Source organism: Pseudophryne corroboree, chromosome 1 (assembly GCF_028390025.1).
Source record: "Pseudophryne corroboree isolate aPseCor3 chromosome 1, aPseCor3.hap2, whole genome shotgun sequence".
In the NCBI taxonomy this organism is placed as follows: Eukaryota; Metazoa; Chordata; class Amphibia; order Anura; family Myobatrachidae; genus Pseudophryne; species Pseudophryne corroboree.
In genome coordinates, this window is record NC_086444.1 from 249,559,762 (window position 1) to 249,570,694 (window position 10,933).

Below are 10,933 nucleotides of genomic sequence, written 5' to 3' on the forward strand. Positions count from 1 at the left end.
ATAGACTTAGTAGTAGTACGCAATGTCAAAATGCAGCAACAAAGCAAATAAGGTGTTAGCATGCATAAAACGAGGAATGGAGACAAAGGATGAGAGTGTAATCCTGCCACTGTATAAATCACTGTATAAGGCACTGAATTATGAGGAATGACTTAAAAGGTTAGATTTGTTTACACTGGATAAGAGGTGTTTGAGAGGGGACATTACAGTATATTTATAAATACATAAAGGGACAATACAAGGATTTATCAAACAATCTTTTTATATAAAAAATGCAACATAGGACATGAGGACACCCCCTGAGGTTAAAGAGTTTTTCACAGTAAGAGCAATATGGATTTGGAATTCTCTGCCAGAAAGAAATATCCAGGGAAATAGCATTTAATTAATATAACATTTTATAATACAGGTTGAACTCGATGGACATTTGTCTTTTTTCAACCTCAACAACTATGTAATGGCCCAACCAGAAGATTGCTGGTGCTGCCTAGAGTTTAAGGCCAGGGGTAAAATAAGGATTGAATAAAAAGGATGTGAGAGGGGATATTGGAGAAGAAATTATTCTAAACTTCTTCCAGCAGTGCAAAGTGAGAGTGACATTAGGGTGGTCAATGCTAGGAAGTGTCGGTAACCATGGAACTATGTGATGAGCAAAACAGCATTCCTCTAGCATTACCCCTTGTTTGGTATCTTTCATCCGGGTCCACTCAAGTATGCAATTTACTAATATTGCATGGTAGTAACTGGTTATGTGAGAAAGTTCTAAACCCCCATACATTTGCGGCAGAATAGAAAATCATGTCTAAAATGTGGAGGAAAATGACCCCAAAGAAACTGGCAGATGAGATGCTGCACCACCTGAAACTCTAGGGGAATATGGATTGGAAGGGTTTGCAGTAAGTATAACATTTCTGGCCAGGAGTTCATTTTCACTACGTTCATCCTACCAATCCAGGATAAATCTTTGGTGTGGCACCTATTGTAATTAGAGCAGATTGCCTGTAATAAAGGGGTGAAATTAGATGAACACAATTGAGACAAGTCACTTGTTATTTATACTCCTGGGTATTTAAGGCAGGTAGGATGCCAGGTGAATTAAAAAGCCTGTTTTACGCAATCGAGTAATGAACGTGACACAGTCAGGTTCACAGCAACAGACTTAGATTAGTTCATTTTAAAATACAACAGGGTACTGAATCTCCTCTGCTACCAGATTAGGAAGTGAGACCACCAGGTCTGTGATCAGGGCCAGCAAATCATTGGTAAATATAGCCAATTTGTGATCTTGCCCACCTAAACAAATACCTGAAATGTGAGGATTAAGGTGGATGGCCCTCGCTACAGCCTCCATGCAAAGCCCAAACAGAAGGGGAGAAAGAGGACAGCCCTGTCTCGTGCAATTTGTTATGTCAAATTATTCAAAAAGAGATATATTTACACTGTTTTTTGCAGAAAGCATATCATATAAGCCAGGATTCTATGGAGACAGGCAGACCCCCATTCCAGGTGACACAAGAGACCCATCATGAATTCCCAAATGACCTTACCGAAAGTCTTCTCTGCATCAGTAGATAATAGATTTGAGTGTGAGAAGGACAGAGAGGCAAAGTGGATCAGATTAATAACTTTAGTAATGTTTTCTCTGGCCTCACTGCCTAGGACAAAGCCCGCCTGATCTCCATTGATCAATTTTGGTAAGTCGATATTCAATAAAGAGATTGGCCTGTAACTTGGGCATAAGGTGGTATCTATACCCTTCTTAGGGAGAACAGTGATTTGAACTTCTAGAGATTGTTTAGGAAAACGTGCCTTATCTGATATGGAGTTAGAGGCATGACTCAGTAGGGGAGCCTGGTTATCTTTAAATATCTTGTAACAGGCAAGAGAAAAGCTGTCAGGGCCCTTTCACTGGATGGTTATGTTAATTGATTTATGGTTATTTCAGTCAGTTGTTATGGTTCATTAAAGCTATCATCCAAATCCATTCAGTGTAAGGCACAGAACTGGATCCCTGTGTCAAAGTTCTGTCTGGCAAACACCAACAGGAGATCCAACCAGGACCTCAACTCTTTTTTATGTCTTCTTGGACCCAACATTATCACTATGTGAAGTTTTCATCCAAATCCATCCAATGGAAGATCCAGAACAGGCTTACCAGGTCAAAGTTCTTCCTGGTGAGCACGAACAAGAAGTCCAACCAGGACCCCAACCCCCTAGTTTGTCTTCTTGGATCTAATATTACCACTCTGTGATGTTTTCATCCAAATAGATCCAGTGGCAGGCACAGATCAGGCTCCCTGGGTCAAAGTTCAGCCCAGCAAATACCAACGGTTGGTCCAATGTTACCACTCTGTGATGTTTTCATACAAATACATCCAGAGAAAGACTCAGAACAGGCTCCCCAGGTCAAAATTCTGCCCAGCACATACCAATGTGAAGTCTGACCGGAAGCCTAACCCCCTTAAACCTGGCCAGGATCCAACTGGACCACCTTGCAATGGTTTCCTTACAATCAGTGCAGGGTGTCCAAATGTATAACCTGGCAAAAAAACAAACATTCAGACCAATTAATTTTATATATAAGTGGTTGTCAATGTTGATAGTTGGTTCAGTTAACTTTCAACAGTTACTTCCACCCCACTCTTGTCTGACTGGAACTTGGTAGAAATAGTTAGTTTAAATGTGTTGGACAATAATAATCACATCTTTGCTCCATGAGTATAGAAAACATTCACTGTTAGGGTTCCCTGAGCAATTATTAGGGACTCCTGTAGGTATCCCTGTTTAACTAAAACTCTTCCAGAGCCATTAACCTTATCCCACTGACTTGCACCACACTACCGCCATGACTGATATCTCGCGGATCCCCAAGTCCTGATTTAGTGAGAGCAGAGCCTAATATAATACTCACAATTATTATTCCACCACTCTGCCTGTTGTTACCCTTACTTGCCACCATCTGTGGACATAAAAAGGTGACACAGGTCCCCAATCACTCTATTCCAATTGCACAGTCTCTGTGACACAAACTAGCATTCGGTTATTTGGTTTTCCTCTGCTTCTAGCAATAATGAATAGTTATAGCATAACCTTAGTGATCTTATAGCTACTTCAGTGACAGGGTTCTGGAGCATATATGAAAATAGACTTATAAAGAACACTTTATTTACAAAAAGGAGTGCAGTGCTTTGTTACAAAAATAATATAAATAAAAAGGGTTACAGAAAACATAGACAACTGTGTGTTGCTATTTCAAAATAAACAGAAAAAAAACTGATACAGAACTAAACATGGTTTATTCTAAGCAAGAGGAAATGGAAGAAAATGCAGTTGCAGACTCCAACTTGGTATTGATCACCCAAAGTCAGAAACAATGCAAAATGCCTTTTATCAACTTTTTAACCCTCATACTGTATGATGTCATGACCAAGTTTACTGGCTGGCAAGTTAATATCCCAGGGTCCATGCCAGGACAGCCCATGTAACTTGTAACCTAAATAAAAATAATTGTAAATTATTTCCCCTGTGTAGTAGCCACATGAAATATGGTATGTTCACATTGACCTCTTTTATTTAAGTTATAAAATGATTGTAAACCAGACTGCTCTGTGATGTGTGACTGGTCAGATAACTAATTTCTCTAAATGTCTAAGAAGCCCCCAAATCACATCTAACCAGCACACACATCTCTGGTATTACCCACTGTTGTAGAAATATAAATTTTATGTAAACACAAATAACATATGCTTTTAGTATTTATTCCTGCTTGAAGTACACCTTTTGGTCAGACTGCTGTTTGACTACCCCTGCTGTTTTGATGCTCAGACTGCTGTTTGACTACCCCTGCTGTTTTGATGCCCAAATATGTCTTTCAAGTACAGTCTAACCAGCTTCACATCATCTATATGCAGACAAGGGTGAAAGGGCTACTGTTTACTCATCTCATGTCCAGGTAATTACTTTTCCTGCTCACCAGGTACCACCAGGGATGTACATACTAATGAAAGTATAAAAGACTTCTTCATTCACCCAGAGTGATTAAAACTATTTGTGTCAGCAGAATTATAACAGAACATCAAAAGAACATAACTTGCAATATGCCCTGACATACCTAGAATTTCAGGAAAAAAGGGGTTTGGGAGGGAACCGCACCAGTCCAAACATGAAACAATTAATAGCCTCTGAAAAACTGAATTTACACTGAATTGCATCTGTATATGGCAACTATAGATATGAAGATAACCTATCCTGATATCAATATGCGTTGCTTTCAGTGGTGCTCCCTAGAGTCAAAAAGTATCAAATACAAGGAACCACGAAGAAAAATATTGGAAAATAGACTCTTTTGTGGGAGCACTCTAATTCAGAGGATAATGTATAATATATATAATACTGATTAGAACATTTTATTTAGGTAAATATTAAAATTAAGTTCTAGGAGTGACTATATGTGAGCAAAGTAGCTTCGCGAAAATATAGATAAGTTATATATTATTAGTGATCTCAAATATCACAATCTGCAAGTTGCCGGAAGTTGAAATCTGTGGTGCTTTTGTCACCATACTCTTGCACAATATCTCTTATGTGATGTATCACCATCATTTATTCTGCTAATATCCATTTCAGATCATTATAGACGCAGAGAATTAAATAATTGGTCACATAAATCCAAGTACTGAATAGCATAAAAATGAGTAACACTGTATCCGGTAGCCAATTTATTGCAGTACCAGGGTGTTCAGAGGTGGTCTCCCATCCTAGTACTAACCCGGCCTTTCACTGCTTAGCTTCCAAGGTCAGAAGAGATTGGGCATCTCCAGTGAGATATGACCGCAATTATTAGGTCACTCCAAATATATGCCGTGTGGCCACTATATGTTGAGGATAAAGAGCATGTATAACATAAATGTTACAGACATAAGAGATTGCATGCAGTCATCTGGCTACTCAGCATGTGACTCGGCGGCCACAAAAAAAGATGTATAAATACATCAATGGGTTAAGGACAATTTATGTGGAAAAATTCATATGAGCCACATACCATCTACAGATGGGCTTGCCTTATACCGATAGCATGTATAACACAAATGTTGCAAACATAAGAAATTACGTGCAATCACCTGATTAATCAGCATGTGACACGGCAGTCACAGAAAAAATACATCAATAGGTTAAGGACAATATGTGTGGAAAAATTCATATGAGCCACGTACCATCTACAGATGGACTTGCCTTATACCTAAACATAGAACTTAGGAGCACCAGTACGGCCGTGCTGGAGTATACTATGCCTTAATGCCAAATATAATTATTCTGTAGACAACAGTGTATAGTTATAGCACAATAACAGGCAAAAACATATATCAAAAAGCCACAAGCTCAGACTGACTAACCTCTCTGAACCACAGAAAAAAGGGGATTGTATCTCAGCATATTATATATAAAGCCTGCAAATGCTCATGACATTATTATAATTGGAGGAGAACCACTGCATGGAGCTCATCAGCAAATCACTATGAAAAATTAGCTTAACCAATTGGTTTTAGGGCTAAAGATGCACATCCAGTGATTTGATGGTATATCTATAAGCCACAATGATCAGAGTCCCAGCATTGAGCACATTTTAAATAACGATCCTTATTGTATAGCTGACTAAAGGTTAATTGCTATAGAAGGCACTTAATAATTACTAGGTAGCGGCAAGATGACTAAACCTATGTGCAGTGTCTCTTATGCTCCGAGTTCTGTGTACAGATAATTGGAAAAATAATGTCAGATGACTGTTGACCAGTAAATAAGCAGTCTTTCAGTCACATGAAAGTAATGCTGGATAAGTGTGGTGTAGGTTAGTTTCAAAGTGGTGCGGGGTGTATACAATACCAGTAACCGGTATTGGTGGTGCCAGTCCCGCTTTCAGCCATGCAGAGGCTCCGGGGATTCCAGCGGCGTGTGTCCGTAGTCTCGCTCCAAGTGAGCGGTGGCTTGGGGCCATTGCCTGGTGACCGTCTATGAGTTCCGGCTAGCGCGGTCACGTGTGCGCATCACGTGATCGCAGTGTCCTGACGTACGTTTCGCAGGGTAAGCTTGATCACAGGACGTAATGTGATCACTAAAGGTTTCAGTTTATATAGAGCAGGGCTCATGGTTGATTGGATGGTCTGTATGATAGACACTTTAATCCACCAATCTTGTTGTTAACACATAGGTCCAATGGGTCAATTGAATTAATTTCCCAGATTGTTAATTTGAACACTCTAATGGCAATTGTTATTAAATAAATGATTATAATGAACATAAGTATATTATAGATGTGGATATTCCTATATAGAATAGTTGGATATGGTGACAAGAGTGAATTAATTATAAAGTGCTGAAAACAGTGCATAGGTATTTAATTAATTAATTACAAATTATTAATTGTTATATGGTAATGATTACAAATATTTTATCTTCGAAATAGGGTATGGTCTGTTTAAGACTAGATCTGTGATGAGTGTCTAATTACGTGGTATCTAATATATCATGTGATGCCAGTTGGTAATAAATAATAGAAAAATTAGATATATGGAAACTGAGAGACATAGAGGGAAAGTGAAGGGAAGATAGTGAGAGGGAGGGGTTAAGAGATGAGGGTAAAAGAGTGGAAAGAAATTACAGAGGCATTATACTTTACATGTGATAATACTTAACTGAAATAGGAGGGCAAAAAATAATAAATGCAAGAAGAGCCCATGGTGAATAAATATTAATATTTATGTGGGAGTGATTAGGATAGTAATAGAGTAGATGATGATATATATAAAATAAAATAGAATATAATTTAGGAGAGGTTTATAGACGGATAATTTGTTTACAGATTGGTGGAAACATAGAATGAGAACTATTATATTGAAAAAAGATTTTGCATGGTAAAATTAATTCAAGTTTACCCCAGAATTTATGTTTTCATTCATGCCTGCTGGGTATAGGGATCAAATTTTATATATACATTCACTCTCTCTTTTCAATAGGTTCTCAGTTAGATTGCCTCCCCGTATTCCAAGTCTAATTTTCTCCAAACCAAAGACTTTGAGCTCCTCCCATCTGCTTTCATGATAAGTGTAGAAATGGCGAGCAACTGACGTTAACTGTTTCATCTTAGCCTTGTCCGAGATGGCATTGCGTATGGATCCTATGTGTTCTAGGATGCACTGTTTAAAAGGACGAGTTGTCATGCCAATGTATCTTTGGTTGCAGCTACATTTAAGGCAATATATGACACCTTCAGTTTGACAGTTCATATAGTCTGTGATTTGTATCATCTTCCCGTACTTGTCTTCTATTTCCTTCGTTGGATCAATATATTTGAAGGCTTTGCATTTACCACAGGGATATGTTCCGGTGGTTATTGGTCTTTTAGTAGGAAATATTTGAAAGTGACTCCTGTCTTTAAGATTTTTAGATCTGCGTCAGCTCATGGCGACCTTAGAACCCAAGTTTTTGGATAAGGTGGAGTCTGCATGTAGGATATGCCAATGTTTCTGTATTGCTGCATTGACCTTTTTCCATTCTTGGCAAAAATTACCGATTAAACGAATGGTGTTATCGGTACTTGAACCTATTTGATCTCTTTTAAAGATTATATCCTCTCTCTTGATGGTTTTAACAGTTTTCATGGCTTTTTTTTTATAGAGGTTTTACTGTATCCTTAAATCATGCACTTTCCTTAGTATATTAGTTGTGTTCTGGACATGGCAAGATGTTGTCATTAAGCCCTCAGACAAAGGAGGCAATGTTGTCATCTGGCCCAAAACTGAATACATTAAGGAAGCACAGCGACAACTTGATACCACTAACTGTTACAAATGAATACTACTAAATCCACTCCAAAACTACAAAACAATTTATGAAAATATCATCAATCAAGCACAAGCACAAGGTACAATCACTAAACAGGAGTATGACTATCTATTGACACAGAATCCTAGGATCCCTACTTATTACATGCTGCCTAAAATACATAAAAACATCCAGACTCCACCAGGAAGACCTATTGTGTCTGGTATAGGGGGATTAACAGAAAAGGCAAGCATCTTCCTTGACTTACATCTCATACAGTATGTTCTGGATCTTCCCTCATATGTCCAGAACACAACTGATATACTAAGGAAAGTGCATGATTTAAGATTAGAGGAAAATCAATATCTGGTCTCACTAGATGTCGAGGCACTGTATACCTCGATAGGTCATAAAGATGGGATAAGAGCAGTAGAATATTTTCTACATAATGAAGGAAGGACTTTCATCTTTCTAATTAAGCTACTCCACTTTGTGTTGCACTATAATTTCTTCACGTTCAATGACCAATTTTACCTCCAGATAAGAGGCACGGCTATGGGGGCAGCCTGTGTGCCCACATATGCCAATATATTCCTCGGATGGTTGGAAAAATAAATTATTTTCAAAGATTACAATGACATTTTTACAACTAATGTCATTATGTGGAATAGGTACATAGACAATATTTTTATGATCTGGGAAGGCGACCTACAAATGCTGCATCAATTCATTGGACACCTTAATAAAAATGATCTTAATATTCGTCTTACACACAGTATAAGTCAATCAGAACTACCATTTCTGGACTTGATGATCTATAAGAACTCTGAAGGAATGATTGCCACAAAACTATACCGGAAGAGCACAGCAACAAACACATTATTACACCAAACCAGTTCCCACTTCCCCCCAACCATAGAAAATATACCGAAAGGGGAATTCCTCCGTCTTCGCAGGAACTATTCAGATAATAAGGAATTTACAACACAAAGTGCTGAATTGACCAAAAGACTGTGCGATAGAGGATACAGTAAAACCTCTATAAAAAAAGCCATGAAAACTGTTAAAACCATCAAGAGAGAGGATATAATCTTTAAAAGAGATCAAATAGGTTCAAGTACCGATAACACCATTCGTTTCATCGGTAATTTTTGCCAAGAATGGAAAAAGGTCAATGCAGCAATACAGAAACATTGGCATATCCTACATGCAGACTCCACCTTATCCAAAAACTTGGGTTCTAAGGTCGCCATGAGCTGGCACAGATCTAAAAATCTTAAAGACAGGCTTGTATGGAGTCACTTTCAAAAAATTGCTACTAAAAGACCAATAACCACCGGAACATATCCCTGTGGTAAATGCAAAGCCTGCAAATATATTGATTCAACGAAGATAATAGAAGACAAGTACGGGAAGATGATACAAATCACAGACTATATGAACTGTCAAACTGAAGGTGTCATATATTGCCTTAAATGTAGCTGCAACCATAGATACATTGGCATGACAACTCGTCCTTTTAAACAGTGCATCCTAGAACACATAGGATCCATACGTAATGCCATCTCGGACAAGGCTAAGATGAAACAGTTAACGTCAGTTGCTCGCCATTTCTACACTTATCATGAAAGCAGATGGGAGGAGCTCAAAGTTTTCGGCTTGGAGAAAATTAGACTTGGAATACGGGGAGGCAATCTAACTGAGAACCTATTGAAAAGAGAGAGTAAATGGATCTTTAAGATTGGATCCCTATACCCAGCAGGCATGAATGAAAACATAAATTCTGGGGCATACTTGAATTAATTTTACCATGCAAAATCTTTTTTCAATATAATAGTTCTCATTCTATGTTTCCACCAATCTGTAAACAAATTATCCTCTATAAACCTCTCCTAAATAACCATAGTTTATTTTATATCCTATTTTATTTTATATATATCATCATCTACTCTATTACTATCCTAATCACTCCCACATAAATATTAATATTTATTCACCATGGGCTCTTCTTGCATTTATTATTTTTTGCCCTCCTATTTCAGTTAAGTATTATCACATGTAAAGTATAATGCCTCTGTAATTTCTTTCCACTCTTTTACCCTCATCTCATAACCCCTCCCTCTCACTATCTCAATTTTCTATTATTTATTACCAACTGGCATAACACGATATATTAGCTACCATGTAATTAGACACTCATCACAGATCTAGTCTTAAACAGACCATACCCTATTTTGAAGATAAAATATTTGTAATCATTACCATATAACAATTAATAATTTGTAATTAATTAATTAAATACCTATGCACTGTTTTCAGCACTTTATAATTAATTCACTCTTGTCACCATATCCAACTATTCTATACTAGGTGCTTCATCGCGCCCTACGGGCGCTCTTCACACCGTCGCAAGGGGCTACGCCCCTTTAACCCTTGCATGCCTATATGGGGTTCAATATTTGTATTATATGGAGTATAACCTGCATTCCTTTGTTAGTGGTTAAATATTTGACAATGAAAGGGCGTGCGATGGTGAACGAGGCGCAGCCCCTTGCGACGGCGTGAACAGCACCTGCAGGGCACGATGTACAGAATGAGCGGGTGCGGGGGGGGATTGCGGATGGGGAAGGGTGTCTGTAGATGCTGCAGGTGGATGGGGGGCAGATGCGGGGGGGGGGGGCGGATGGGGAAGGGTTGGGACGTGCTGCAGGTGGGGAAGAGACAGAAGAGTGGTGACTGTAGATGGGGGAGGGGTCCGGAGGCACTGCAGGTGGGGGAGGGGCAGGGGTGCCACTGGGGAGGGGAAGGTGCAGGGATATTGCGGATGGGTAAAGAGTTCTGGAGGTGCTGTGGGATGGGAAGGGGCGCGGGTGCCGTGGGTGGGGTAGGGGGTCCAAAGGCACCGCGGTGGGGGAGAGGCAGGTGCGGGTGGTGCGGTGGACGGGGAAGGGGGTCCGGAGGCGCTGCAGGTGGTGGAGGGGCAGGTGCGGAGGAGCCGTGGGTGGGTGAGGGGGGGACCGCGAATGGAGGAGGGTGTTTGCAGATGCTGTGGGTGGAGGGGGGTAGGTGTGGGGGGAGACATATATGGGGGTTGGATGGTGGAGGGGGTCTGGAG

General features: G+C 39.4%; 1 pseudogene; it reads right to left on the reverse strand.

Moving 5' to 3' along the window:
- Window positions 1-4,718: 4,718 nt before the first annotated feature.
- On the reverse strand, window positions 4,719-4,838 carry LOC134938925 (5S ribosomal RNA; annotated as a pseudogene).
- Window positions 4,839-10,933: the final 6,095 nt, after the last annotated feature.